Here is a 5,906-nt window from a genome sequence, read left to right as displayed (position 1 = left end):
ACATTTTTCTCCAAAACTATAACAGATGCAAGCTTGTCCTGTTTGGTGGAGATGATATTTAATAAAATAAGTAGAAATCCACTAAAAGTTTTGTTTGGTTATCTTGCAATCCCGAGATAATCGTCTCCATGCTCCAAATCCATTTTAAAGCCATTTTTAAGGCATTTCGCGCATACATGAAATGAACACATTTTTCTCCAAAACTATAACAGATGCAAGCTTGTCCTGTTTGGTGGAGATGATATTTAATAAAATAAGTAGAAATCCACTAAAAGTTTTGTTTGGTTATCTTGCAATCCCGAGATAATCGTCTCCATGCTCCAAATCCATTTTAAAGCCATTTTTAAGGCATTTCGCGCATACATGAAATGAACACATTTTTCTCCAAAACTATAACAGATGCAAGCTTGTCCTGTTTGGTGGAGATGATATTTAATAAAATAAGTAGAAATCCACTAAAAGTTTTGTTTGGTTATCTTGCAATCCCGAGATAATCGTCTCCATGCTCCAAATCCATTTTAAAGCCATTTTTAAGGCATTTCGCGCATACATGAAATGAACACATTTTTCTCCAAAACTATAACAGATGCAAGCTTGTCCTGTTTGGTGGAGATGATATTTAATAAAATAAGTAGAAATCCACTAAAAGTTTTGTTTGGTTATCTTGCAATCCCGAGATAATCGTCTCCATGCTCCAAATCCATTTTAAAGCCATTTTTAAGGCATTTCGCGCATACATGAAATGAACACATTTTTCTCCAAAACTATAACAGATGCAAGCTTGTCCTGTTTGGTGGAGATGATATTTAATAAAATAAGTAGAAATCCACTAAAAGTTTTGTTTGGTTATCTTGCAATCCCGAGATAATCGTCTCCATGCTCCAAATCCATTTTAAAGCCATTTTTAAGGCATTTCGCGCATACATGAAATGAACACATTTTTCTCCAAAACTATAACAGATGCAAGCTTGTCCTGTTTGGTGGAGATGATATTTAATAAAATAAGTAGAAATCCACTAAAAGTTTTGTTTGGTTATCTTGCAATCCCGAGATAATCGTCTCCATGCTCCAAATCCATTTTAAAGCCATTTTTAAGGCATTTCGCGCATACATGAAATGAACACATTTTTCTCCAAAACTATAACAGATGCAAGCTTGTCCTGTTTGGTGGAGATGATATTTAATAAAATAAGTAGAAATCCACTAAAAGTTTTGTTTGGTTATCTTGCAATCCCGAGATAATCGTCTCCATGCTCCAAATCCATTTTAAAGCCATTTTTAAGGCATTTCGCGCATACATGAAATGAACACATTTTTCTCCAAAACTATAACAGATGCAAGCTTGTCCTGTTTGGTGGAGATGATATTTAATAAAATAAGTAGAAATCCACTAAAAGTTTTGTTTGGTTATCTTGCAATCCCGAGATAATCGTCTCCATGCTCCAAATCCATTTTAAAGCCATTTTTAAGGCATTTCGCGCATACATGAAATGAACACATTTTTCTCCAAAACTATAACAGATGCAAGCTTGTCCTGTTTGGTGGAGATGATATTTAATAAAATAAGTAGAAATCCACTAAAAGTTTTGTTTGGTTATCTTGCAATCCCGAGATAATCGTCTCCATGCTCCAAATCCATTTTAAAGCCATTTTTAAGGCATTTCGCGCATACATGAAATGAACACATTTTTCTCCAAAACTATAACAGATGCAAGCTTGTCCTGTTTGGTGGAGATGATATTTAATAAAATAAGTAGAAATCCACTAAAAGTTTTGTTTGGTTATCTTGCAATCCCGAGATAATCGTCTCCATGCTCCAAATCCATTTTAAAGCCATTTTTAAGGCATTTCGCGCATACATGAAATGAACACATTTTTCTCCAAAACTATAACAGATGCAAGCTTGTCCTGTTTGGTGGAGATGATATTTAATAAAATAAGTAGAAATCCACTAAAAGTTTTGTTTGGTTATCTTGCAATCCCGAGATAATCGTCTCCATGCTCCAAATCCATTTTAAAGCCATTTTTAAGGCATTTCGCGCATACATGAAATGAACACATTTTTCTCCAAAACTATAACAGATGCAAGCTTGTCCTGTTTGGTGGAGATGATATTTAATAAAATAAGTAGAAATCCACTAAAAGTTTTGTTTGGTTATCTTGCAATCCCGAGATAATCGTCTCCATGCTCCAAATCCATTTTAAAGCCATTTTTAAGGCATTTCGCGCATACATGAAATGAACACATTTTTCTCCAAAACTATAACAGATGCAAGCTTGTCCTGTTTGGTGGAGATGATATTTAATAAAATAAGTAGAAATCCACTAAAAGTTTTGTTTGGTTATCTTGCAATCCCGAGATAATCGTCTCCATGCTCCAAATCCATTTTAAAGCCATTTTTAAGGCATTTCGCGCATACATGAAATGAACACATTTTTCTCCAAAACTATAACAGATGCAAGCTTGTCCTGTTTGGTGGAGATGATATTTAATAAAATAAGTAGAAATCCACTAAAAGTTTTGTTTGGTTATCTTGCAATCCCGAGATAATCGTCTCCATGCTCCAAATCCATTTTAAAGCCATTTTTAAGGCATTTCGCGCATACATGAAATGAACACATTTTTCTCCAAAACTATAACAGATGCAAGCTTGTCCTGTTTGGTGGAGATGATATTTAATAAAATAAGTAGAAATCCACTAAAAGTTTTGTTTGGTTATCTTGCAATCCCGAGATAATCGTCTCCATGCTCCAAATCCATTTTAAAGCCATTTTTAAGGCATTTCGCGCATACATGAAATGAACACATTTTTCTCCAAAACTATAACAGATGCAAGCTTGTCCTGTTTGGTGGAGATGATATTTAATAAAATAAGTAGAAATCCACTAAAAGTTTTGTTTGGTTATCTTGCAATCCCGAGATAATCGTCTCCATGCTCCAAATCCATTTTAAAGCCATTTTTAAGGCATTTCGCGCATACATGAAATGAACACATTTTTCTCCAAAACTATAACAGATGCAAGCTTGTCCTGTTTGGTGGAGATGATATTTAATAAAATAAGTAGAAATCCACTAAAAGTTTTGTTTGGTTATCTTGCAATCCCGAGATAATCGTCTCCATGCTCCAAATCCATTTTAAAGCCATTTTTAAGGCATTTCGCGCATACATGAAATGAACACATTTTTCTCCAAAACTATAACAGATGCAAGCTTGTCCTGTTTGGTGGAGATGATATTTAATAAAATAAGTAGAAATCCACTAAAAGTTTTGTTTGGTTATCTTGCAATCCCGAGATAATCGTCTCCATGCTCCAAATCCATTTTAAAGCCATTTTTAAGGCATTTCGCGCATACATGAAATGAACACATTTTTCTCCAAAACTATAACAGATGCAAGCTTGTCCTGTTTGGTGGAGATGATATTTAATAAAATAAGTAGAAATCCACTAAAAGTTTTGTTTGGTTATCTTGCAATCCCGAGATAATCGTCTCCATGCTCCAAATCCATTTTAAAGCCATTTTTAAGGCATTTCGCGCATACATGAAATGAACACATTTTTCTCCAAAACTATAACAGATGCAAGCTTGTCCTGTTTGGTGGAGATGATATTTAATAAAATAAGTAGAAATCCACTAAAAGTTTTGTTTGGTTATCTTGCAATCCCGAGATAATCGTCTCCATGCTCCAAATCCATTTTAAAGCCATTTTTAAGGCATTTCGCGCATACATGAAATGAACACATTTTTCTCCAAAACTATAACAGATGCAAGCTTGTCCTGTTTGGTGGAGATGATATTTAATAAAATAAGTAGAAATCCACTAAAAGTTTTGTTTGGTTATCTTGCAATCCCGAGATAATCGTCTCCATGCTCCAAATCCATTTTAAAGCCATTTTTAAGGCATTTCGCGCATACATGAAATGAACACATTTTTCTCCAAAACTATAACAGATGCAAGCTTGTCCTGTTTGGTGGAGATGATATTTAATAAAATAAGTAGAAATCCACTAAAAGTTTTGTTTGGTTATCTTGCAATCCCGAGATAATCGTCTCCATGCTCCAAATCCATTTTAAAGCCATTTTTAAGGCATTTCGCGCATACATGAAATGAACACATTTTTCTCCAAAACTATAACAGATGCAAGCTTGTCCTGTTTGGTGGAGATGATATTTAATAAAATAAGTAGAAATCCACTAAAAGTTTTGTTTGGTTATCTTGCAATCCCGAGATAATCGTCTCCATGCTCCAAATCCATTTTAAAGCCATTTTTAAGGCATTTCGCGCATACATGAAATGAACACATTTTTCTCCAAAACTATAACAGATGCAAGCTTGTCCTGTTTGGTGGAGATGATATTTAATAAAATAAGTAGAAATCCACTAAAAGTTTTGTTTGGTTATCTTGCAATCCCGAGATAATCGTCTCCATGCTCCAAATCCATTTTAAAGCCATTTTTAAGGCATTTCGCGCATACATGAAATGAACACATTTTTCTCCAAAACTATAACAGATGCAAGCTTGTCCTGTTTGGTGGAGATGATATTTAATAAAATAAGTAGAAATCCACTAAAAGTTTTGTTTGGTTATCTTGCAATCCCGAGATAATCGTCTCCATGCTCCAAATCCATTTTAAAGCCATTTTTAAGGCATTTCGCGCATACATGAAATGAACACATTTTTCTCCAAAACTATAACAGATGCAAGCTTGTCCTGTTTGGTGGAGATGATATTTAATAAAATAAGTAGAAATCCACTAAAAGTTTTGTTTGGTTATCTTGCAATCCCGAGATAATCGTCTCCATGCTCCAAATCCATTTTAAAGCCATTTTTAAGGCATTTCGCGCATACATGAAATGAACACATTTTTCTCCAAAACTATAACAGATGCAAGCTTGTCCTGTTTGGTGGAGATGATATTTAATAAAATAAGTAGAAATCCACTAAAAGTTTTGTTTGGTTATCTTGCAATCCCGAGATAATCGTCTCCATGCTCCAAATCCATTTTAAAGCCATTTTTAAGGCATTTCGCGCATACATGAAATGAACACATTTTTCTCCAAAACTATAACAGATGCAAGCTTGTCCTGTTTGGTGGAGATGATATTTAATAAAATAAGTAGAAATCCACTAAAAGTTTTGTTTGGTTATCTTGCAATCCCGAGATAATCGTCTCCATGCTCCAAATCCATTTTAAAGCCATTTTTAAGGCATTTCGCGCATACATGAAATGAACACATTTTTCTCCAAAACTATAACAGATGCAAGCTTGTCCTGTTTGGTGGAGATGATATTTAATAAAATAAGTAGAAATCCACTAAAAGTTTTGTTTGGTTATCTTGCAATCCCGAGATAATCGTCTCCATGCTCCAAATCCATTTTAAAGCCATTTTTAAGGCATTTCGCGCATACATGAAATGAACACATTTTTCTCCAAAACTATAACAGATGCAAGCTTGTCCTGTTTGGTGGAGATGATATTTAATAAAATAAGTAGAAATCCACTAAAAGTTTTGTTTGGTTATCTTGCAATCCCGAGATAATCGTCTCCATGCTCCAAATCCATTTTAAAGCCATTTTTAAGGCATTTCGCGCATACATGAAATGAACACATTTTTCTCCAAAACTATTGTTTGCGTGGAGATGATATTTAATAAAATAAGTAGAAATCCACTAAAAGTTTCTGTTTCGGTTATCTTGCAATCCCGAGATAATCGTCTCCAATGCTCCAAATCCATTTTAAAGCCATTTTAAGGCATTTCCGCGCCATACATGAAAATGAACAACACATTTTTCTCCAAAACCTATAAACAGATGCAAGCTTGTCCTGTTTGGTGGAGATGATATTTAATAAAATAAGTAGAAATCCACTAAAAGTTTTGTTTGGTTATCTTGCAATCCCGAGA

This window comes from Anomaloglossus baeobatrachus, unplaced genomic scaffold (assembly GCF_048569485.1).
Source record: "Anomaloglossus baeobatrachus isolate aAnoBae1 unplaced genomic scaffold, aAnoBae1.hap1 Scaffold_630, whole genome shotgun sequence".
In the NCBI taxonomy this organism is placed as follows: domain Eukaryota; kingdom Metazoa; phylum Chordata; class Amphibia; order Anura; family Aromobatidae; genus Anomaloglossus; species Anomaloglossus baeobatrachus.
Note: the sequence above shows the minus strand (reverse complement) of the source record.